This window comes from Falco punctatus (assembly GCF_963210335.1).
Source record: "Falco punctatus genome assembly, chromosome: 7".
In the NCBI taxonomy this organism is placed as follows: domain Eukaryota; kingdom Metazoa; phylum Chordata; class Aves; order Falconiformes; family Falconidae; genus Falco; species Falco punctatus.
The window spans coordinates 33023244-33049842 of NC_137587.1; the positions used below are offsets into that span (position 1 = coordinate 33023244).

The window sequence follows — 26599 nt, forward strand, 5'->3', positions numbered from 1 at the left end:
TTTCCCTTAAGTTCAGCATGTATGGGCCTGAATGGCTACAAAGACTGCCTTGGGAATCTGCATTATCTTACTAGGCTGTAGTTCACCAAATCTGGGAAGTCAGCAGAGTTTTTATATAAACAATGCAAAACCCAGACATAAACAGAATATATAGTTCCCAGAGGTATATGGTTTTTGACTGAAAACCCATTAAATTTTTAAAATAAAAATACTAAATAAAATAAAACAAAACCAGTCTAATCACTACAGCATCCCAATGGGAATCACAGCAGCCTTTGTTTTGGCAGATTTTCACAACAATTTTTTTTTTTTTTAATTTGTGCAGGACTTGCACGACACTGACATTTAAGTATATGAGAAAAAGACTCTTGTCCATCCATCACCACCTGCAGGGAAGGAAGGCTACAAAGAATCACAGGGGTTATCACTCTCTTCTCATCCTCCCCCTACTAAATTGCCAGATATTATGACACTCCCTCCTGTGCCACATCCCTTCACCTTCCCCTAACAAAGGGCTGATCATACAGCTACCCTCCCTGCCCTCATATTTGGGGCACAAGTAACCCATGCTGTTATCACAGCCATTCTTATCAGCAATCTGAAACAGATATTGATGCACTGAGCAGACCATGGCTCCTGCGTTTACATTACGTCTCTGTTAGTAGAACTTAACAGACAAGCACTAAAGAGTTAAAAAACGAACCAACTGGCAAAATTTCACCTGGGGAGCTCAGGAAGAGAGCAGTGTGCACCGGCAGTTTTCAACAAAGCCCAGTGCAACTGAGGCAGCGCATGATGATTAAAAGTCTCCTTAATCTCTAGTTGATAAGTGATGTAGTGTTAATTTGGGGGTGTTCAACCCAAAGAATATTAGAAAAAGGATATTTGCTTAGCTTGTACAACATATGTTTTAACTTGTACACTTGCAGTGTTGGATACAGACAGCAGCATGCATCCTTTGCAGTTCTCTCAGGATACAGAGGAACCCCTGTATCTTAGCATTTCCAATAAGAGCAAGAAAAAGAATCTGATTTTAATGAGGAGAAGCAGAAGTTTCCTTCCTGAGTGGAAGAGCTTAATTTGAGGCACATCTGTAGCACTGTTTACAGGAAAATTTCAGTAACTGTGAGGATAGGTACGCTACCCGGTACTTTAGTTCAGGGTTATTTTTGTTATGTGGTTTTGGTTTTTCTGATCTTCTTCCTGGTGCTAAGCAGTTATAACCACTCTCACCTAATGTCTACAAAGGAAAGAGAGAAAAACATTTGCCACAAAACAGCAGAGAAGCAATAACCTAAGCCATAACATCCTGCAGAGCTGTATGTCAGACCTAGTCCCATGCACTAGCATGCAAGTGGCACCATGGTGAGAAGCTTGGTCAGAGGGAGCCGTTTAGGAAGCAGGAAAGACACACAATCCTAATGCTGTTTGTAAATGAAATGAAAATTTACAGAGTTACCAGGAAGTAGCAGAGATATGCCAGACATTATCGTGGGGATAAACCTATATAACATTAGACTGCCAGCTCCTTGCGAAGGTCATAACCCCTACCTTGGAGCTGTGGCTAAGGCGTGATTAATTTAGAGAAGGAAGAGGGGCAAGAGTTGCAGTCACGATGATAATCCCTCCCATACTTTTGGACACATAGATTAAAAAAAAATTAAAAAAAAATCACTGTTTCCACGTCTTGCAGAGGGACATCCTCATGTCAATAGCATTGCCTGCTACAGTATGAATGGACCTATAAAAGGTGCGGAAAAGCAGGGTCCCTTGCCTGCTCTGTTCATTCCAGTGTCATTTCCTTGGTCTTGTTCAGTGCAGATTCAGCTTCTAGCTACTTAGCTGAAGATGGTTTTACTGCTAAGACAGCACCACTGCACTCAGTGCTTTCTGTGGTTTTCTGTATATGCTTGCAAAGGGATAACTTGAGATCCACCCTGCTACTTCTGAAGATGAATGATGCCCCTTTCACAGAATTGAAGAAGTTCAATTCCGACCATGTACCCGTATGATACCATGTGCAGAGGATCTGGTTTTCAAATTAAAGGGTTTGTTTTGCTCTGGTAAGTAAGCTGCAGATGTTTCCATCAGCATTGCCTTTGCTTCTCTAGTGATACTCTGTGCATCTGTAGTCAACCTTTGTCTCCTTCAAGGGTTTTCAGGACTAAACCCATTGTACAGTCCCCAGTAGCTCACACACCTTCTAAATTCTGATTAATTCCACCCCCCTTACAATGAGAAAAAGAAAGCACTAAAATTCTTTAATTGTAGGAAGGAAATAGCACATCTTTATGAATTGGAGATATAAGGTTTTGAAATAAATGCAACTCATTTTGTTCTGGATAGCCAGAAACAGGCAAAAGAAGAAAAAAAACCAAACCAACCAACACAAACCACTATTCTTATTCCAGAAAAATGTAACTGACCAAAATAGATGATTGTTTAAACCACAACACATGTCAAGCAGCTAGGGCTCTGTGATGATACAAAAACCTCACAGATGACAGAGAACTGTCCAGATACAATAGGAGGATCAGACTCAGTCCAGGGCAAGGAAAAGAAAATTAATCAACATCCTATGTAAAGAAAGTACCTAAATCTCTTCAGTCACTGATTTTTGTCAGTGGGTCTTGGGAAAACACAAAGTTTGTAGGGGAAGTAGATACACAGACTTAGCTGCAAGAAAAGCTTCTTCTAGGACCTGGCCAGCACGCACATACACACAGTCAGGCTTTAAGAGCAGGTCTTCATCTGAACACAGCTCCTCTCACTCGCATGGTCCATAGTGCAAGTCACCTGTACACATGGGGACTCCTGCTCAAACACTAACACTCAACGTTGTAGGTCCCTGTCAGAAAGCCAAGGACTACTGCACTCTTCCAAATCCAGGAACACAAAGTCAGCCATAGCTTTGCAAGTAGGGTGGGAAAGAGTAAAACACACTTGAAACAGTTCAGCAATTAATCAGTAAAGTCACGAGGTAAGATCTTTCTCCCCCAGAAAGTGCTGACAACAGTCCTGATGAACCACCAAGGCAACCAATACTCCCATTGCATTTACTTTTTACTCACTTTTGTTGTCTTGAATTAAGAGAATCCAAAATTCAGGTATGTTCTCCTAGCTTCATAGAGAAATACTAACCGAGCAGGAATGCTCCCAAGTAACCCAGTTCGAAGTGATTAAAGCTTTCACAATTACAGGTTATGACTCTCAGCTGTGGCATCTTGCAGCTGTCCAGACCATTATTTTATCCAAAGCCAGAAGATGATGGGGAGAGAAAAGGGGAAATTTCTCTCACTCACTTGAGCTCAGACTGTTCTAGCTTTATGCAAAGTTATTGAAGATTCCGCATTTTATCTCCTTGATACATTTGAAGTGAATATTAACTGAAGTATTACAAATGGCTAACTGAACAGCACATGAAGCCTGGCTCATGTGTTTGTTACCTCCCCCACACCCCTGAACCACTAATGCTTCCTTCTTTGCTGAGCATTGCCTTTCTGAAACTTTTGAGATGATTACAGGCACTTGTTTCCCCTTTCAGCAAGTCTCCATAGGAGACTGGTTGCTGGAAACACCTGCCTCAGCCTCCTAAAAAGGCGGTAGAACACTCCTCACCTGCTCTTCCAGAAGTTGTCCACATTCCTCAGGTGTAACTGAGTAGATCTGGCTGTAGCTGGGTTTTATTACTACAAATAAGCCAGCAAAGTTGCTCGTATGAACACATGAAAGATATCTCAGAATCAAAGCAGAATTTTGCTGTGCTGCATTTGCAAAATTATGTAAAGTTTTATACTAAATCCCTGTCCAACCAAAATCTAGAGGTAATCCTAAAATGTTTATTCAGGTATAGAAGGACTTAAAAGAACCAAAAGAAAAATGCATAATGATGATCTTTGAGATTTTGAGTCCTGAGATTACACAATGGATCTAGAACTAATGCAGGGGAAGCAGGGACAGACCAGGGGGAGAAACTGCTGATAGGAAAGCATGACTCAACTAGTGGCAATAAAGAAAGAAAATGTACTGAGCAGCTATTATGACAGATTCCAAGAAAGAAAAGGAAAATGATCAGAAAGCAAAGCAGGTATTCCTGGTGGGAAAAGTGCAAGTGAGAGTATTGCCCTAGAACTATGAGGGCCAAATATTTCCCCTGGTGGATACCATGGGTCACAGCATAGACATTTTCCTGAATCCTTATCTTTCAGAATTAGTATTTTGTGGGAATCGGAGAGTGGACTGTTCTTTTCTCTGTTCATTTCTTTGTGTGGAATTCTGCAACCATGGTTCCTATTTCAGATTTCAATTTAACTGCATAAATATTAGCAGAAAAACAGCTATGCCTTTTACAAACACTCTAAAATTAGTTCTCTGTTAATTATCTCAGATCCAGAATAAAAGTCAATAAGCTCGAAGCAATTTGGTACAAAGTAGATCTTTAAGTGTTATTTGGAACCTGTATTAATTCTCAGCAGACCGAGTAGCCAGAGACTTACTTCTGCTGAGGAAGAACGGTGTCTTCCAGAAACATAAACAGTGAATTTCTTCCCATGAAAAAAAAGTATGTTAGGTTGTAAATGAGGTATTTGATATTTTCTGTTTTAAAGATCCAAATCCTCCAGAGAGCTGACTTGTTTAGCTCTTGATTGAATCCAACATCAGTAAAAAGAAATTCATTCACCATCCAGCAAAATCAGGATCAGATCTGTGTGTGTGTGTGTGTGTGGTCACACATGATTCTGGCAGCTGCTGTGCAAACAAATGATTGTTTTACATGCATACTGTGGCACATCAGGATTTTACCTGGATTTGTGTTGTTTACCACTCATATTCAAAAATATCAGCTGTCTCATACTGGCTACATTAGACAAATGTTGCTTTTAAAATATAGTATGGGAGAAAATCCAGGAATATGATGTCATCAACAGAGGGATGAGTCTGTTCGGTTCAGGGAGGGGCAGAAAACTAGAAGTTAGACTCATTCAAACAACAGAAGGAGCTTGGCTGTTCCCAGAGACGTGTTGCACTTCACTCGTTTGTACCTGCTCAGTGGTGAATTTGCAGTCAAGGTATGTGTTCCCACTTCAATATAAAATGTTCTCATTAATTACATTGGGTATTGTTTGTTGCTTCTTGGAAACCACTTCTTGAATTCTTAATATATTTCTGGTTCAGTGAAAAAGAGCTGATGTTATTAGTGTTCCAGGAACACAAAGGAGAAAAGTAATTATTCCTAATGTGATTTTGTAACTTGTCAGGTTTTACAGAGCTGTAACGTTTACAGAAAAATGCTTTATTTCAAAGTACCCAGCATATCAAGGGCACAGGGCTTTTCACCTGCCACAGATAATATTCAGTGTATGAGCTACTGGAGGGTAAGGATTTTTTCTCTCCAGAAGACATTCCACGTCTCTAGTCACACCATGGGCACGCGTTCTTTCATCTCACAAAAACAACAACAGAAAGTGCAAGCAGCTAACTTTGTTTTTAGCTGAGAAATTGCCTACAAAATAGTAGGGAGATACTAAAGGCAATTCTTTTCTGTACGTACTGATCGTTTTCTCTGTGTTTATTATTTTGATTGTAAACTTTGTGGGGCAGGAAGTGTGTGCGTGCGTGTCCCTTACGCTGCTAACCTGCCCTGTCTTCACTGATTGAACGGCAAAGACTCAACCTTTAAAGATTTTTCATATCTTACTAAGAAGAAAACAAAGAAAATCTTAGACCTGGGATTCTAACTATGATCATATAATGAAAAGACAGAAGGTTGAAATATATGCTATACTTTCAGCTCTTCATTTTCCATTTACTTGGTATCCTAAGCAGCCATCTTAGCATAATAATAACAAAATAGTCATAAAACCAAAGGAGTTCAAATAGTTTGTCGTTAAAAGCCTTATTTTAATACACTGTATGTAATCTTTCAGATGCTATCTCCTAAGATAAAAATATACTTTTATCTTGAACAGTTGTGCATATTTCCTTAAAGAAGCTAGAAGACAGTTATCTAGGAAAAAAAAATATCTATTTTTACAGCAGAGTCTCTAAGATTAAAGTATCAGGATATTGAGTAATATCAGTCATATGGTTACTATACTGTTCTCTGAGAATATGCAATTGTTAAGAAAAAAATTAAGAGAAACATCTTCACACTTCAGAATCATTTACAGATTTCCAAATATACTTGTTGTGTTTTCAGTGTGAATACTGAAAACACAGAGAAGAGATAAACATACCGAAGTTAATAAAGAATTTGGAACAGCCAGAGCAGAGCCAGCTCCAGAAAATCTTTGTCATTGGGCCCCATACGTGCTAGAACAAGATTAACTGAGTTACTCAGAGTTACCTGAACATTTTGTACCAACAATCCAACAAAAAAACCTGCCTTTCCTACTGGGTTAGAGCTTCCTGAAATAAGAATCTCATCACTGCACTGGAACACAGCTGTAAAAAATTCTCACAGGTATGTAATAGTTGAAGTCTTTTCTCAGAGAGAAAATGAGGAATTTGGGAGAATTTTAGCACATTCATTATGGAGACCCTAAAATCCACTACTTAAGAAAAGTCAGTGTTTGAAAGTCTGTTTTTCATGAAAAGAAGGGGGTAAAAAGCTCTTAGATACCTAAATCCCACTTGTTTTCAAAGCCACAGCAGGAAAAAATGTAATATTGCAAATCCAGGTAAACTCAGCAGAGAATCGTGTTTTGCTTTCAAAACAAATTCCCTCATAGCAATCAAGTCAACAGCAAAAGTACACCAGAACTCATTAGCAATGCTAACCAATATAAAATTAAGACAACCCGGAGAATTAATGTCATTAGCTAAAAACTCGACTTCTCTAAAAGCTACGCACAAGCCAGGCTTCTTCTGATGCCACTGACATTTTCTTAAACTCTCTCCCAGTATTCCGTATGTTTCAGTTGTTCTCCCGCCCCCCTTATCTAAAGGTTTATATTTCTTTCTGGTGTTTATGACACTTCATGCATTGAGCTGAGAAGTTGTGCCTCTGCCTGGCTGACACACAGCTGTGGGTACTTTAAAGTGGAGCCAGAAGCTCCCCTTAGTCGGAGGACTCCGTGTGGATGGGCAGGGGGAGGGAATGGCACCCTGCAGTGCAGGCTTTGGGTGCTGGCTCACAGACCCAGCAGCTGGCAGGCAGGTGCTGGACCAGCTACACCCCTCAGCCGGGTGCCCCCGCGCAGGGATGGAAGGAGGCGAGAGCACCTCTGCACCGTGACAGCCCCAAGGCAGGTAGGCTCAGCCACAATGGGAAGGCGCAGAGGATGAGAGCACTACAGCAACACTTTAAACTTGGGCTCTGCAGGCTGCTGTCGTCACGCAGACAAAGTTGCACCTGCTAGTGACCACCACAGCAGTGATGCTTCATTTACTTGGGAGTAATGCTAGTGCATTGGGACGGAGGGACCGTGGTCATGGTTGAGTACCCCACTAAGGATTTAAATATTGGGGGAGAGGCACAAATGGGACACAGACCAGAAAACGATGAAGAGCAAAGTTACCTGCTGAAAGCATGCTGCCTTCAGTCCAATGATAAGCAAATCCAGCACATTCAGACATGGTGGCTTCAGGACTCTTGATGTTCCCCGAAGGGGTGGACTTGACTTACTTTTGCTGCTTTTCTGTATTTACCTCCCCTACATGTTTAACTCCTCATCTCGATTCAGCAGGGTTGGGCTGGTTTTTGTGATCCCTGCAAACAAATCCGATCACCAGGTCTGCAGATCCACTAGTGCTGAGCTTTGCACACGAAGGTACACCAGAGTGCTGATAGTGCTGCAAAGACAGACTTCAGACTATGGCTGATTTGCAGAGAATGGAGCTGTCAAAATGCAGAAATCCATTTCTCCCACTCACGTTATCTGAGATTACAGGTAAATGACGTAAAAAAAAAAGAGTGAGCTACGGATAGGGGTCCAGGTCTTTTTAATATTAACAGGACTTATACATGCATGCCCAGAGGCAGAACTGGCCGTAGATGGTTTTCCTCCTGCAGCGTTGCTGCTGGGACCCACACCCCTGTGCCTCTGGAGGTGCTCTGTCCCTTTGCTGTGGCTGTATGATTTCCTATGCGCTGTCTGACTGACTGAAAGGCTGCTGCTCTCAAGTGTCATGGGGTACGAGGGAAAGGCAGCAGGTTCCCCTCCAGAAGGGCCATGTGAGCCCCTTGCCCACACACACAGAGCAGAGCGATAACCCAAGCCACTTTCCTAATGTGAAGGGTAAACTGCCTGCAGGTAGTGGGCAAGCCAGTAAACTGGAAGTGTTTAATCAGGTCCTCTGAGCATTTTTACAAAAAGCAGCTGTGAAGTCTTTATAATTCAAAGGTGGGACCTGATCCTTAAACAAGCAAGTAGGAAGACAGAAATATTGCAGTCTATGTCACTAGGTTTTAGCCCAGGTCTGCATGCATCTCTCATCTCCTTCTCCAGCAGCCTTTTCCCGTAACAAGCTATATTCTACACTCTGTATTATAGCTGGCTTCTGCCTAGATTACAAGCTCCTTAAGGCAAAGCCTGTCCCTGTGCTTGCACCGCGCTTTTGCACATTGATTATCACCAAAGCCTCCGGTCATCAGCAGAACACAGACACTATGGCAATATCTTCAGAGCCGTGCTCCGGGTCCTACCTGCTAGACCAGGGCAAACAGCACGCCGAGCAACCAACCAGATGAAGGGACATAAAATATGGTACAACTAGCCACACAGGATAGGTCCTCAGCTGGATAGAATTCTCCTGGTGCCATCCACATCAGCAGAGTGAGGACAATTTATAGCAGATGAGGTCTTACAGATCTATGAGAAGAGATGAGCGATATCCTCGCCAGTAACCTGCTTACCAAACATGATAGCACAGCCACGTGCTTTTTCTGGCTTTTTTTGCCAGAGGGAAGGTCTGTGAAATGCTTATGTTTCCCGGCTGTGAAGTCAGGAGACAAGAAAGAAACCTGTGCAGTGGGTGTTCCTTTATCTATCACAACAGGTGAACTTTGCTGTGGGACACAAAATACACTCCAAGTCAGATTTCAGCCTTTGTAACTGTACAGCTTGAGCTCGATGCTGAACTTCTGCCAGTGAATCTTACAACCTGTCTAGTGTCATCAGGTTCTTTGTTATGATGGTCTCACTCAGTTTATGATGTCTGAGCTCAAAGACGGATTTCTTATTTCTTTATTTCCTTAGACCGAGTCATCTAAATCAAACCCTCCACACACGGTGTTTGTACCCTGGAGAGCCCTGCCACATGCTACTCGTACAGAATCCCACTTTACCTGCTCAAGACCAGCTCACAGGTGGCTGTTCTCCTTGGCATCACCCAGAAAGTTCTGCTGTGCCTGGTGCTTCCAGTGACCAGCATGGGAAACTCACAAACCACTTTCTCCCACAGTAAACAGCAAAACAGCAGGCAAATTAGTTTTGGCAATAAAGGTGATCAGGAAATGTTTGCTTTGCGGAAATTCTCTCTCCTTTCTCTCTGCATACATAGATGTATATATAGACACAGATATATTCACCTATATAGACAAACACAGAGATTTATTAGTATCTTGTCAGAGAAGTAAAATACATGTTCTGCATAATCATGCTATCCATGCAACCCTGTCCTACCCATTACTGGGGGACAATCCTACAAGGAGTCTCCACCACTTTTTTCCTCATTCTCAGATTTTTATTTTGTTCAAAATGCTAAACAAATATTTTCATCAGACATTTCTGATGTGTCCATCTATTAGGATGAAGACCGTTGTGTTTGTTTATTTCTTCTTTGCTTGGGCAAGGCTCGCTCTTGCTTTTTTTCTTCTAGTTCATGCCAAAATTTCCAAGTCATAAGAATCCAAGCTTTCTCAATAGTTCTTTTCTTTTTTCCTCTGTGAGTTGCAAGTTAATTTTCAAGTTGTTACTATTCCAACCTGGTTAAAGTAGTCATAATGAATCAGACATCAATGCAATTCAGGAATGGCTGGGGTATTGTTCACAGAAGTTTTAATTTATAACATAGGTATTTTTTTATAAAGAGCATGTACAGGCATGTTGCATAAGACAGCTGTGGGCTCTCACCTTCTGCTTACATCATTCTTCTGAGAAACCTTTTTTTTCCCCATTAAAAGAGTCACATTATAACCAAGAAATTGCAGCCAGACAGCTCAGCAAAAGGGACATTTTCCAGAAGCAGAAGGAAGTAGAAGTAACAAAGTGGAGTCAGTTTTGTGTAGGTGTTTCCTGCGACGCTTTGGAACATTAGGTTTTTTTGCAATGTAAGAAGACTGCAATTTGTTTTCTTCCACAATAGACATAATCTACAAATTGGCACTCAAATCATGATTACAGCTCATATCTTTACAGTATGAGACATCTGGAGTTCCATTCTGCTACACTTTGCGTCATGTACCACTATAGACAGGTTTACTGTAGAAGTAGTTTCCACTGCACATTTGTGTCTGTTTTTAAAAAAGGGTTAAATAGAACACATTTAATAAGGTTTGATTTAGGATAAATGGACTCTGGTCAAATAACCTTAAAAAAATCAAAGAAAAGTTTGAGCATAAATACAAGAATCAAATCACTTCAAATTTTGGACTATTTTGAAGACAGGTAAAATAAGGATCCAAACTGTGTAACTATATAGGTTTTATAACATTCTAAATCAAAATTGCAGATAAAACTCTCATAACTTTGGTATATACCTGACTCAGGCAGGAATCCCTATTCATTATTTGTTTTGGAGCCCTTTTCCCTTTTGGGAAATTAAAACCTTTTTTCCCCCTTTTTTTCCTTCCTTCCATTTCTTCTTGCTTCCTTCTGAGCAGCAGCATTTCTCCTCTGTTTGTTTTCCTTAGCAGTGTTATGTTTTCTTCCAGAACTCACATCTGCTCATTTCCTCTTCACTTCTTCCTGCCCTGACACCCCGCCACAAGCCTTTGCTGCCTGCTGCAGAAAACTGTCATGTGCGATTCTACACAGCACTTTCTGGTCTACAGCAGCTGCAAAAGTGATGGTACAGAAGTTCAAAGGTGACATGATTAACTGAAATCAGAACATTTTTCAAAATTAACAAAGCTGGTGAGAAGACAAAATATCTGTTTCACTGAAAAATCGGGAAAGGCAGAAGGAAGAAGTGAAATTCCCATCCAGAATTAAAGAATCTTGACATTTTTAACAAAAGCAAGGAACCAAAACACAGAACACATGCACATGCACAGGAGAAAGCTGCCTGGGAATGGGTAGCGCAGATCAGGGATTTTGAACAAGGCATCCTCTTTCTTAAGCAAGTGCCTGGCAGATAAGCTGGGCAAGTTGGGCTCTTTTATGCTCTTTTTCAAAGCTGCTACACTTTGTAAAAATAATATACTGGCTGGTTGGACAGACAGGGCAAGAGTGAATCTGGGGCTCCTGCTAAGCTATTAGCATTCAGGATGTCTCCTTCTTTGTTCAAGATCAGAAATGACATCTTCAAAATATTTTCTGTTAAATTCCCCCGATTTTTTGTGAAAAATCTTCCTTTTAAAATCAGTTTCTCCAGACACTTTCTGGTTTGATAGTCATTTTAATACAAAAAGAAAGTTCCCCTCCTCCAACATTTTATAAAATATCTCCTCCAGAGCTGTAATAACACGTGAGTGTGAGGTACCAGAAAGCGTGATCTATCATTTGCTACCGTTGTGCAGACAGGAAAAGGTTTCCGATCTTGTGTCAGCCTGCAGAGCCACCCGATGACAACCCAACACCATGTGACTGCCCAATCTTTGAAGGATCTTTGGGTTTTGTTAGTTTTGGTAGCAATGGTTCTTTGAAGGAGCTGTGGCACATACTAAGGGAATATGTCTATCTAACTAAATTCTCACCATGTTTGGGTTTTTTTTTTTGTTGGCTCTGACATTCTGGAAAGAGCAGATGGGCATATCGTGGTGAACACCGGTGCTCAAAACCCACGTATATAGAGTGAAATACATATTGGCTGCACCAGATTCCAGTAAGGCTCAGATGTCATCCCTTTGTTAGCAACAGGAGACAATAAATTAATACACACGTTAATTTCAGAACACTGGCAAAGCATGAAAAGGCAAAAATAAAATTGTAATCCAAACACTGACTATTGCGAATATGTTCTGTGCATTACCCCACTTCTCAACTGAAGAAGTGTCCTGAACTTCCTAGACCTCTGAGTGTTGAAAGCCACATGCACTTTTGTACAATCACCAAATCCCTATCATCATGTATCTGAATTCTTAATTCTTCCAATAGAAATACGGTGTATTAGGAACTGTTGACATTAGAGTCCCCCTGGGTTTTCAGCAGAAAAAACAGGCTACATTTGGATGTACATCTGATTTTTATCTGCTGTGACTGTCAAGGAAATTGCAATACAGTCTGAAGTTCACTATAGTTGCTCACACACACACACACACACATACCCCGTTTCCAATTTGTAGATCTGGTTTTTGAGCTTTCCTTTGCAAAATACAAACTGTGGTGATTTTTAACCATGATATCTGGAAACTGACCTCTTTCCAATTGCAAATGCTTCGTGCACTGGCTAAGTCAGGAGCAGATACATTAAAATAATATGAAATGACTGTCCCAGCTGCTCAAGCAACAGCATAGCAGGACATGTGTGACCTAGGAAGGGCAAGGCAAGATGGCTCTCTGAAGTTTATCATTTAAGAAGTGAAGCACCTTCCAAACTAGACTTCTCCTTGAGAAGGGAGCTCACCAGTGCTTGCACTGCTGCACACTGCTTTTACAAGTTCTTAAAAGTATGAAATTAAAACAAAACAAAACAAAACGAACAACAAACAAAAAACTCAAAACAAATCAAAAACCACACCAATTCTTTTAGCGAAGACAACCTGCCATTTACACAACGAGTATCATGTCATGCTTGTATTGCCTTCTTTGACACAAACCAGTGATGCTGGGGATCATTCACTGGGATGGTCCATGAGAAAAGTTTTTCAGGAGATTGAAATCTGAGTTTATAGTTTCATGTAGGTTTGGAGATACACAGCTGTTGTCAGAGGTTCTAAATTAAACTGAGACTGTCTTAAGAAGCCCATGTGACAAAGGTGCTAACTTGAACAACCTGGATAAATATCAACTCCTTTCAGTTCTACCTGCTTGAAATTAAAGCTGTAATTTCACTTGAATGTTATATAGTTAATCACACTTTCTAGCCTGTTCTGTTGTCAGAGCCCAACGTGACATTTGAAAACTGCACTATTATTCAGTGAAGCCATCCATACATCCCTTTGGTGGAAGGCATTAAGAGAACACAAGGCATTATTACTAATTTATAGAGAGGAGAGATGCTGCCTGCAATGTCCTCTGCACTACAGACTCCTCTGCTTGCACACAGCCATCAGCATGTGGCTCAGCAATAGAAAAAGTCATAGTGACTGAAACATGGCCAGCTGCTGGTGGGGGTGACTTTGTATTTGCAAATTTGTTTTGCAGCCATAATATGACAGTATAGAACATCTTTTATGGTTCCATAAAACGCAACAGAGACTTAATCAACTCCAGAGTAAAATAATCAGTTACCTGTATGATGAGAAATGAGGAAAGCAGTAGCTGTCAAAGAAATAACTACTAGATTTTGGAACAGCAACCATTCAGCCACACATACTATGAACTTCCAATCTTTGCTATTGGAGACAGTCAGGCTTTTCTCTAAGGCCATACTGGTGAAAGCCAGTGGTGAAAATTCACAGGCAATGTTGCATTATTGCAAATACCCTTGACAACAGCAATTGGAGGCACTGGAGATGTCAAATCTCTGCCTTTTTTCTAAATGGCTGCCACAATGTTCTCAAGGTGTTAGAAGCAAAGTGGTTTCAGGGCACAGAGCCAGTCCATCTGAAATTCAGATCTCTCCATTAAGTATTTAATGTGCAAAGGGAGCAATATTGGCAAATAGTTTGGCCATTAGACCCTCACGTTTTGCCTAATCATGAGAACTTAGAGCTGCTACCCAGGGAAAAGAGCAGTATTTCTGTTCCTAAGAGAAAGGAGTGGCTAAACTGAGCTGAAGAGGTCTGCTAGGAGTAACGCAACAAACAAAAAAGCTTTAGAGGACATCCACGTGCATATCAGCGAGAGAGCCTTAAGTGGAGGTTTGTGCACTGTTGAAGAGCTATTCTGTGCCTCTGCTATAGCAAGGCAAATAAAGGAGCACCAGTTACTACATCTTGGGGAACAGAAGTGCTTTACAGTTTTCTCCTCTTATTATTCCACTTCTTTTGCTCTATTATTGTCCAGTGTTTTCTGCAGAATATTCCCATTGTTGTCTGTAATGAAGATATCAAGCAATTTATGTCACTGGCACACTTCATCACTACTCATCTGTCTTTCACACTGAGAGTAATTTATAACTACCCAATTAGTTGAACCCCAAGACCTGTTCTGAGAACCTATCCTAAGAACAGTTCCTCCAGCCCACATCTCAAAAAATGTCATCACTGTTTTAAAATTCACCTATTTCTTTTCTAACTTAGCTGGTTTCAGCATAGTAGTTGCAGTAGTTTCGATCTATCTGGGTGTCAGGAAAGGTTGTTTTCTAAAGCAGGAAATTCTTTCTTTAACGAAGAAATACAACCTAGCTGCACAAGCCAGTTTTGATAAAATCACTAGCATTTTATTTCTTTATCAGTGGATACAGGTTACCTTAGCTATTCACTGGGCTCAAGGTGTTGTCTGCCACTTGATAGATGCATTGTAGTGTTTGATACCATCAGACCTGCTGTTTCACATGACATCAGATTCCTGCAATGGATATTAAACTGGCCTCACATCATTAGTGCTTAAAGATCTTTGAATTTTGCAGCGCTGGTGGGGTACAGCAGTCCCTTGTCTACAACAGAGAATTCCTGTGGTGCCTGCAGTGCTCAAGGGAGGGGACACTACTTCCTTTGACCCTATTCCAACCTAGTAAATCTACGTGTCATATCATAAAAGTCAGGAAGTTTACAGTGTCTCATTTGTCTTTGTACTTCAGTTAAACTGCATGAGTTGTGATCATTCAGCTTTGTAGACAGACACCATGAGCGCAGGAGGGTTAAGGGACAAGCAAAATTTCAGCCCTGGGACAAGGCTTGGTCTTTCCCAGCAGCCACAGCCACCCGACAGTGAGCCCTGCATGGTTCCTGGTGCCAAAGCATGTTACTCTCACTCCAAGCAGTGCTTTTGCTGCTTCTCCCTCTACAAATGTGCAGTTAGGCTTGCTCCCATCCATCATTGTTTGCAAAACAGTGCAAAGGGGGAGATATTATCAAGCTAGGCAGCAAGCCAGCTAGGATCAGGAATAAATTATGTTAATAGATGATCACCTTCTCAGCAACAGGTCCAATGTTGAGTGCAAACCCTACAAAGATGAAAAATGTGAGCAAAACATTATCTGATCACTGCACCTGTTGGCCAGAGGCCTTTTGGCTAATGATAGAAGCTAGTGAGCTAGTGACTCGGCAAATAAGACCAAACTTTGGGTTTCTTCCACCCATACTACAAAGCAAGTGTGTTGTCCCTTACTTATTTCTACCTAGCAATAATCAGGGCCCCAGAGAGCACTGTCTTCATCAGGTACATTTCTCTTTGCCTCCACCTGTGTGACCTGCAAATTTGCCAGGGCCCCTCTCCTGATTTACATCTGCCATCTTCATTTCTCCATTTTCCTCAGCGCCTCCTCCATCTGTGCCTTTGAGAAAGGGAGCCACTCAGCCTGAAAGCTGAGCTGAGTGGGAATCTTAAACCAGCGCTTTCAGGGATGTGTCCTACTCTGGCATTATTTAAAATGCCTTCCTAGGGAAGTAGCAGCTACTAGGGAAGTAGCAACATTCCTGCTTATGTTATTGCTGTAAACTAGTGCTTGCCCTCAAAGACACCAAGGAACCTGAGAAAAAGAAGAGAAAAGCTTGATGCTGTTTGCAAAGTTTGACGCTCTACCCCTTACCTTACCAAGACTGAAATACAAAACATCATTTTGGGCCAAATATGAAGATCAAGTAGATAAACCCCAAAAGAACAAAGTCGGATATGGCAGCAGATGGACCCTAAGCTCAGTGATACGCTCACAGCTTTCTGAAAGCAAATGCTGTCAACAAAACCCAAGACACCAGTGTGCAAAAGTAGGCTGCTCCAGTGTCATACACACAGGAAAACACAGAGCACTGATAAGACAGTGCCAAAAGTGTGACAAACCCATGTATAGGCATGATAGGGCTCACCCTACCTCTGAAAGAGCAGGCATAGTCTGTGAGTTTCCTAGCCCAAACCTGAACCCTCGGCATGGACTGAGTCTCAGGCCATGACAACCAGCCATGGTTCCCATTAAAAAGTTCTCAGGGAAGAACTCATTTGGGCGACTGTTCACTTCTGCAGTGTTTTTGCAGTTCCACTCCTACTGAAGCTCCTAGATTTCTCTCTCTCCTGACCCTAACCCTAACTTAAATGTTGGTTGTTGGCTGAACTTTGGACAACAAGTGCTCATGGTTAACCTCATCTGTTCTCATATGGGGAAATGCCAAAAAGAACAGAACCAAATATCCTGCCAGCCTTGCAGAGTGAGTTTGTGGTCAGTTTTCTACTGTTTGAATATTACTTTTCTCAATTGCCAAAAAGTTTGGAGCAAACAAACTACAATATACACAGAAAAAGTATAGATTCAGCTGTGACGAGTGCATTGTGTAAGAGTAATTTGCCTTGCTGGGAAAGAATTAGAAACTTACCAGCTTGGTTCAGGGAGACAAAGCTCTGAGGACTTCAGACACATTGGAGCAGAGTCACACTAAATCTAAGGGGTTAGGAGGGGGCAGTCCATGAAGATTAAGCTGCTGGAGAATTAAAGGTTAGAGAGACTTGGGAACAGCAGCAATTTAATTTTCACGAGTAATTTAATATTCACGAGGAGAGGGAGAAGGACTTGTGAGATTTATATTATAATGAAATTTATATTATAAATTAGATTTTTCCAAAGATGGAAGAATCACATTCATGTCCCTGCTTCAACAATTATTTAAGTATTTATACTAATTTGAAATATCTTCATGAAGAAAAATAGTCTTAATCAACATTAATCAATAAGCTTGTGGCCTTTTAGCATACAGGCATGTGGATCACCTGAGTTCCAGATTTTGTTCCAAGTTAAAAGAATGGAGACTTGGAAATAGGTCTCTCACCTGCCCAATGACCACAAAAAGAACAAATCAGTTTATGCTTGATTAACACTTAGACTCAAGAGCATCTTATACTTCATTTCTTCACAGACATATACCATGTTGAGAAAGCTGGTAACTCAGTAAATCAAAACAACTTAAATTTTATCAGAGTTGTTTGAACAGCAGAAATTGAAGTGTGTGCTGGGAGCTCAGAGAAAAACAGTGATTTCTGTTTTCAGAGTAGTTTAATAGTTTTTTAATTGATCTTCTTTCTCTGATTGTGAACTGCAATGGTAAAAGTTGCTGAACAAGTACAGAAAGTTCTACTGCGTTTACTAATCCATCATGTACAAAATAAAGGGAAAAGCTGCACAGCATTAACATAATAGAAATCTCCAGGAAAACAAAACATTAAACCAGTTATTCAGGTCTAAACTTAACTTAGGGAATTGTTGTTCTGAGTACACCACTACGTGCAGGTCTTGTATGTATCAAATTTTCAGTTCTTGTTGGTCCCACGATTACAGACCTCATTTACTCTTATTGCCAAACGCTTTCAAATATTATCAGAAGGTTTATTGGGGGTGGGGTGGGGGGGTGGGTAAGAAAAGAAAAGTAAAAAAAAACAGCTGAAGGATTTACTCTCTTATTTCACTCCTTTGTCCAACCTGCACCTTGCTATGATATGTCTCAAAACAACCCTAGAATAGTATTCAAGGTATTTGGCATTTTCTATTATTTACTTGCCTATACCTTTCCCTTTCTAATTTAATGAAGCTTTGATGCAGCCTTTCTCTGCAAAAGGAATGTTCTGTGTATCACCAGTGGCAATGCTTTTTGGGGATACTTTCTCAAATCCAGGATCTATGAAAGGTTTTCATACAAGAGAAATTACACAACTCCAAACGGCTAAGTGAGCTAACACATGCAACAGAACTGTAACTAAATCTTCATTGCACTTTGTTTTAAGAAGTGCCTGATAAGTGTGCCCAAGCTCTCCGTCTGGCCCTTGTGCTCACCACTCACTGGGATAAAGTCATGTAGCCTGATAGCAGCTCATCTGAGAAATTTTCACAGGAAAAGGATTTCTGAGTGACTGAATCCACTCGCATTTGTAAATTACTCTCAGTAAAATTACTGTTAATAAACAATAAAATAATACATGGTATTTATAGATATCACAATAGGAATGACAGATGATCAGAGCTGTATGGCATTACATTTCTGACTAAATGTGTATTTTCTCTCTTCCATACTTCAGAGAAAGAAGAAGAAATATTTCTCCAAGGAAAGTGGTTAATTCAAAGTTATTTCTTGCTGAACTTTTCTAGCTTATGTTGCCTTTGAGATAGTTAGCAAAGGCTAAATAATGGATAAGCTTTAAATCAACTGAGGAATACAGAGTTCTCAGGAATGAGGAAGGTGTTATGGACATGCAGATTTTTGAAAGGTCAGAAAGTCAGCAAAAATTAGTATATGGAGGAAGGTTTGGTTTTTTCCCCTGCTATTTCACCCATGGATAATACCTTTTTCAGAAGAAACCCAAAGAGTAAAAACAAAAACCTTTGCTTGTATCTCATCTGCTTTAGCTGTTGCCAAGGTACCACCAACTTTACACAGCATTCCTATTCTCCCAAAAGACAAGGAGCAGGAATTTTCCTTAAAAACAGCACTAAGCCAAGGTCCGGTACATTGAGCACTACATCACACTCCTACTCATTTCAGATATAGACTCAAGCCTCCTTTATTCTATTTTTCAATTACTTAAAAATCAGAAACTTTTATTTTAATGATTTCTTCTGGAAGAAGAGTCTTTTTCTTATCTTCCTTTGTGATAATTCTGTTTCATTTTAGAACTATAATGCTCTATTTTATAGTCCATGTAATGCTCTGTGAAGCCCAAAGATTTGCTGGCTTCACAGTGGAGTTATGTCTCCCTCCCTCTAATCTTAATGCTAACATCAAGGGGTAAAGGAGCCCCTGCAGGGTCTAGGCGTGCTTCAGAAACTCCAGGGTGTCCTATTTGTCTCCAGAAGACTGCCTGGAGGTTCCGTATCACATACCAGTCCCATGCAGACATCCCAGACAGCCTGCGCTTTCCAAAATGCCCGTATTCAAGCACCTGAATTGCTTCCCAAACACCTGGCTGCTGCTTTCCCTCAAAATAACATTTTTTTCATCTCCTCCATACACACTGAATACAGTCCCTCAAGTTTTCTGTTGAAAAGAGGCAAAACTCTCCATTGCTATGCCAGACCAAGTTGCCAATAAAAATGGATTTCTATTTTAATTTCCTGTGCGTCCCTCCTGTTTCACTGACTTAATGCCTCCGGGTAAGTCTTCCAGGTCTCTCACTCACTCTTTTTCTAGGCTTTTCTTTCTTTTCTAGCCACCTAAGGAGATAACTGAAGCAACATAAAGATTAGAAAAGTAAACAGAACGGTACATGTTGAAACATGGCTCCAACAGCCCGGTGCATCACAAGCCAGCCTGATGCAGAAGACTAACTTGGCATGCTTGTCACCAGCGTTGGTCGCTCAGCTCCTGGCTGTGCAGGCTCTGCTTTCTTGGCACTCGGGCTGCTTCCTGCCCCCGGCTGAGAATCTCTACCAACACCAAAACAAAGCTTTCCTCTGGTTCCTTCTGTGACTTGGATGAGCCAATTTTGTGTCCCAATATATATGAAAACAAACAAGCAAACAAACAAAATAAAAACACCAAAAAACTTTAGCAAAAGCCAGTTCCCACAGTGCTTTCAACAGAACATCCTTAGCCTCCAAAGGAACTGCAGGGAACAAGGGCACCTTGGTAAGCCAGGACACTCCAGTGAGCTCAGGCATGCGCTGCTGAAATTCAGCTGTTGTTTGTCAGCCTGAATACAACTGGAAGTTTCAAGTATTAGAACAAGAAGCGCAAATTAAGTAAATTAGGATAATCCAGATTGGAAGGGACCTTGAAGGTCTCTAGCCCAACCTTGTCAAAGCTGGGTCAGCTATGAAATCAGACCATGCTGCTCTGGCCTTTATCCAGCTGGGTCTTTAAAACTTCTGAGGCTGACAAGGTCGAAATTGAATGATTTAGTGGCTGGAGAAGCTTGAAGATCCTGGTTTTTTGATCCTGGAACAGCCTCTAATGTTAAAAACAATTATTTCTTGGTTCAGTTTAAATAAAATTATTTTACTAAAACTGCTCTTTCAGAATGGCACCAACATCAAGATTTGGTGACATTTGCAATATTCTGAAGGGCATTGTTAGAAAAGTTTCTAAAATATTGAGGGCATCAAGTCACAGGTCAAATATGGACTGGGACTCCAACACCATCACCAAATCTGGACTAAATCAAAACAGTGTTCATAATGAAATTGGCCTTTTTTCCATATACAAATACCCTGTGTTCAGTAATTCTCTCCAAACCACTTCATATTTTCCTCCTCCTACCAGCTTTCAACTCACAGCAGTCCAGCCATTCTGTCCCTCTCCATCTCATTATAATTATCTTACACATAAATAATACCTTTGTCAGAATCATCACAGTTATTGAATGGGATATCTAAACAGCATTGAAAAATAACATCGCAAGTTATTTAGGACTAAAATTATGGGATGTTTTAGGAAAAGTATAACACTGGAGAGTCTAAAGTGAGCACATTTAAGATTACCACATGGAAAAAAAAATGTTATGCAAAGTGCTTCACTGCACTTGATTGGGCTTGTGCTCTTTCCACATCTTTCTTTAGTTGATTGCAATAGACAGTATTGGGAGTGGTTTAATCTCTCACCCAGGAGAGAAAATTAATAGTATCTTCTCACCTTAGGCTCATTGGTATCGAAATAGCTACGTTAACAGAACAACTTCTGTTTCCATTTTCCCTGACATAATTGATGTAAACACCCTTAGTGAGAACTGCAGAGCAATGGCTGTCCTTCCACATGTGCTTCAAGGTTACACACCAAAGGGTCTCTAAAAATTCCGCTTTTGAGAGGTAGCTCCTCTGTATCTTTTCTTTATTGCCTTAATTTTCAGACCAATTAAGGAGTCTGTTTGCATTAAAAGTAACTTTTTCTTTCCCAAGGTTATTTTTGTCCCAGTCAAATTCCTCAATCTGGTTCAACATGAAGCCTTATGAACTGTGAGGGCAGCCGCAGGGTGGAAAGGGAGAGTGAAGGGTGAACGAAGAACATCAAATGTTTAAGCTAACATTGCCACAAAAAGCATCCACTAACCTACAACCTCACATGTGCTAAAGCCCATTAAAGATTCATTATACAAAGACTGGAAATTAAAAATTAGTCACGGGGTCAGTAATAGCAGAACATTTTAGACATGTCTGACACTTCTACCTCTCCAAAATAAAGAATGCTTCCTCAGTAAAACAGAAATAAAAGGACATTGAGTAACTTTCAGAGCACGCTTCAGAGATGCCACAAAAGCCACATAATTACCTTTTGATATTCAGTCAAATGGAGACACAAATGAAACTCCTACTAAGGCCAAAGAGGGCTACAAGCAGTCCCACTGGGTTTGGATTAGATGGAAACAAGAGACAGTGCACTGGGGATAGATAACTTCTTGGGGGATAGATGCTTTTTTGCAGCAGTAAAGGTTGAAAGAGGAGCAGGCTGAAATACCAACTTTGAAAATAAGCCTTACGGAGAAGGTATAGAATTTATAAGGAGGATGTCTTGCCTATATTTTTGTTGATACTAAATTCTGACAATAAAAACCCATCACAGATGACCTCAGTCTTCCAGCATACCTTTGGGCTCTTGCTGAGCCATGCCTCTGCTAACGCTATCCCATCACATGTGCTTCAGGCCTGCTAGACTTGTAGGTGTGGAGCTAAAGGAGAAAATATGCATTGAGATAGTTTTGTTACACCTCTTACTAAATAAAAAAATCTTTTCCTTGCAAACAGACATTGTCCTGGAACCAAATCCTCCAAAGCTGTTCAAATGAAACCTACCCCTCCTTGGCCAGAAAATACCTGTTAGACGGTCACAAATGGGGCAGTTTAGAGGCAGTTCTACAGCCTCTTAGCAACTTACTGGGTGAGTCAGGTTTACACTCCGAGCTCCTGAGAAAGCAGCAGCAGTGCTTACATAGTCAGCAGGACAAGGCTTCCTTGTATGCAGCATGCTGTGGACGACAGCCCTTACCTATGGCAGCTTTTAAACTCCTGCTATTTCTTATTTTAGTCACATCAGATCTGTTGGGCAGATAACTTTTTTCTTCTTAATGGCTCTGACAGCTCCTCTGTTGCATTTACTGTAGCTTTTACACTAACGTGAAGAAGCAAGGCTGCCAGACTAATAGGCACCACGGGGGGACACAGCTGCCCAAGCTGGGCTCAGAGATGGTCAGGAGGACAAACCCCCACAAAAAATACATAGCATCACAGCAGGCTCGGCTCTGCATAGAAACAGAGGTTTAGAGGAGAGGCTGTGGCAGTGCTGGGGTGTTTTCTTATTGCTTTCTGTAGCTGACCGGTCTTCTAAAAAAGCACCATGTCAGAAGTGAGCCAGTACCCCTGCCAATTTGTAGCCACTCACTCAAAACCATGTTTGTCCTCCCAGCTTTTCTACTCCTCAATGCCATCAAAGCTCAGCTGTATATGGAGCTGTACGTATGTATGGCAAGCCAGCTCTATGTATCCAAAAACACTTTTGGCCACTGTCGACACTTAAACAGATAATTATAAAATACAGTTAAGGATGCTATAGACTGGGTGTCATACCTCTCTTCCAAGGCCCATCCCTTGTTAAGAAATCCCTGAAATAAATGGAAAGTTAAGCTGCTCTTGAGACAACCTTCATCGTGAATGGACATATACCACAGAAATCCCTCATTTGGAGTAGAACACTAGTGGGGCCTTGGGCCTGCTCTGTCTTTTGTCCTTGCAGATTAGACTATACAGGTTAATATCATGACTGTGTACTTACACTTTTTAATATTCCACCATTTGCTTCAGCAAACCACATTATAGGGTTTAACATCGTAACAGCCTGAACATTTATCTGTTATATGCTCCATCTTTTGTCCCTGAGGACTAAATTAACAAGTTAATGTTATGGCAATCTCAGTATATGCTAATTACAAATTTCACACCTTGTTTCTTCAAAACAGGTAACCAGAAAAGTCACAACAACTTGAATATGTGCATTAGAAAGTCCCTCCCTTGCTCCCTTAGAGTAGATTACTGGAGATAACACTGCAAAAATCTGAATATTTATTACACTTTTCAGGCCTTGCAAAACACATAACTGAGGCCATCGTAATATTTTATCTGCTATATCTTGTCATACAAGCAAATGTTTAGCATAGTACAAGCAAAGATTAACAGCACTAGTGGAGGTACTAACAGATTCATGAGTCCAGTAGCTGTAGAGCTTCATCCAGATCCAAAATGGGTTACGGAAGAAGTTCAACTGAGGTATCATGGGCATTTCCCATTTGGAGATTAAAGCAATGCATCAGACTGCTTAGCTGTCCTGGAGCTTGCTCGCAGTGTAGCAGCATTAACTGAGCTCTGACCATTTTTTCCCTGCCCTTCCATGCTTAGCTCACAGCTCTTGATCCTTAAAGGGCTTTTTGTCCCACTTCATCATATCCTGCTGCTTTTCTTTCAAGAACGTCCATAGGACCCAGCACGTATGGCTGTAGCATGAAGACTTTCCCTCCACACAGGACACTTACTCCAATATTAACTGCACTCCTGGACTCTACACGCTAATCCTGGCTTGCTGACAATCTCACATCTGTCTTCAGGCATAATGCCCTCAGTACAACACATACAGGTCAGTCCTTGACCAGCAGGACATCCCACTAGGTTACAAGGTGATACCAAGGTGTGCTAGTGACTGTGACCAGCCCTCAGAACTTTCTGGTCATGGCACCAGTGAGCACCACCTTTTTGGGGTCCCTCTCCACTTGCCTGTAAAGACAATACAACAGCCCAGCAACTACAGCTGATTAACCCCTTCTTCCCAGTCCCTCTGCAAGAATTCTCCATTTGCAGCATTGGCAGGATCAAGCTGTTGCTCAATGCATCCCTGCACCAGCAGACCCCAAAGCCCCCCTCCCTCGGTCAAGGCAGTGTCGACAGGGCTGGCTGCCACCAGTACTGGGCAGGTCATCACCACCTCCCACAGAGGGCACCCTGCAACCCCTCCACTATCGAAACCTTGCCATTTGTGCCCAGTGCTATAGGAAAAAAATATTCTAGAACAACGTGAGACAATAACTAACAATGTTTTTAGTGACTGTCGAGGAGAAGGTGGTAGCTAACAGTAAGAGGTGAACTTCAGCAGGGACAAATTCAGCCCCCACAGAAATCCCTTATAATCAATAAAGATAGATTGCTTCAGCTGAGCAGTTTCAATCAAAACTGTCAAACAAACTCGTTTTGAGAGTTCCAGCTGAGACATTAGGCCTGTCTTGCATTGCACAGAAAGTATTTGTGTAGAGTGTGTGAAGGGGTCACATTTATTTTCACTGTGATAGCAAATGGCAGATCACTCCTTGTCCTAAACTGTAGCTGTGTTAGTCATAATTTATACAGTAAGTACATACTTTAAATGAGTTTCCTGTCCTATGGAAAATAGCAGGAAGCACATAATTTTAATATGATTTGTGAACTGATCATTAGCATATTTTACCTTGTTCACTCCCGCATTTCCACCAATGCTTTATGGAAGGGCTTGAGCTAAGGACCAAGGAGGCAGGTCTCTAGAAGCCAAATGTCAGGGACTTGGTCACATCCTAACTAGCCCCTGCACACTGTTGCTGCATCACAGTTTTTCTATTAGTCATACAATGAGGGAAAGACACAGAAATTGCCAACATAGCCTTTATGACCACTCTCTGAATTACTAATGAACATCTTATTAAACATGTGTGCACACCCAACCTCAAAGCACAAAATAATGCACTTCCAATTATTTCTGTGGGTTCACAGCCTGCTACCAGCAGAAGAAATAGCTTCTGCTAATTGCATTGCCCAACAGAACTTCTCTTTTCTCAGATGACCTTTTGTGGATCATCCATTAGTGTTTCACTTTCTATGTGTTTTTACAGTGTAAAGTGCCAGCATACACAGAAATGGAGACTTGAAACTGCTGTTTGCAATTTGTTAGTAGCATCTCTCACAGCCACAAAGTTGGGCTTTGAGATATTTAAGTGCTTATGAATATAAACACCTAGATGTCAGGCTTCTCTATAGGGAGATTAATTAGACAAAAACATGACTATCTACCTGAGGTGTTATTTCAGAACTTAGAACACCGGAGATACCAAAAATATCAGGACAAAAATGAGTTGCAGTTAATAGGGGACACAGGAGGTAACATAAAATGTTTCTATAAATATATCAAAAGCAAAAGGATAATGGAAGGAAGTCTAGGCTTGTTACCGAAAGGAATCAGTAACTCAGAGAATTATAAGAAGTTCAATATCTCTGTGTTAGTCCTCTTGGAAATGAAGATTGTGATCTGATATGTAAGATCATTGATTTGAACAATTCGATTTATGGGAATTGGGAAAGAACAAATTAAGGAATATATAGTATTACGCAAAATGGCAGAATCTTATATAACACACCCCGACATGGTCCAGGAGTTAGGAGAGGGAATCTTTGCTATCAGCTTTTACGTCTGTGAAACCAAGGAGAACAGGAATATTCCAGAAGACAAGAGAGGGCAAAACTAACACCTACCTTTAAAAGGCACAGATGGCAGGACCCAGAGATTTACAAACCTGTCATTCTCATTTAAATATCCAGAAAACATGACAGCAAAATATTAAATAATCAGTCTATCCACATATGGAAGATAATAAAGAATAACTAAGTGATAAGGAGCTGCCAATATAAACTTGTCAAGAATAAAGTTGTGTTGGACTAATCCAATCTGGCCTAATGGATAAAGCAGAAGCATGTATGTGTTTCAACAAGGCTTCTAGTGTTGTCCTTTATTCCATTGTGCTGAAATACGAACACATAAAGTTACAGAAAAATGTACTATAGGTGCAGGTGCTTTGCTATGTCTGGAAGGGCTCAAACAAAAATAAGATTTCCAATGAAAGCATTTACAACCTGCAGTAGCTGCTTGCACCTGGAAGACAAAGGGGACATAAATTAGAATACTGGCAATTTTGAATAGTGGGCATTGCAGATGGTGTTTGCTTTCAGTATGGAACAAATAAATCCATATCCACTAGACCTAAAAGCTCCAGATAACTAGTGTCACCAAAAGCATAGGTCACAGTTGTCTAAAACATGTAATGCTGTGTAATAAGGAGGGTCCACCAACCCATCCTCCAGACACTAGTCGAAAACAATCAGAAATCAAAAGGGTATAGGTGTCTCAAGGTTAAGGTGGTTCTCACAGTATCAAGGCTAGTGAACAGGCAGGACAGAGGATGCAGATATGTTCCTGCAG

At 40.9% G+C, this 26599-nt stretch overlaps 1 protein-coding gene across 3 annotated transcripts in view; it reads left to right on the plus strand.

Annotated features, from left to right (window-relative positions):
* The window catches only part of BDKRB2 (bradykinin receptor B2), a 32779-nt gene continuing 6180 nt past the window's right edge, over positions 1-26599 (plus strand). For 2 of the 3 annotated variants that reach the window (XM_080396271.1, XM_080396273.1), the window contains exon 1: positions 1-5069. The gene's annotated coding sequence lies outside the window, so the exon portion shown is untranslated. The other variant, XM_080396272.1, reaches the window with a different exon arrangement.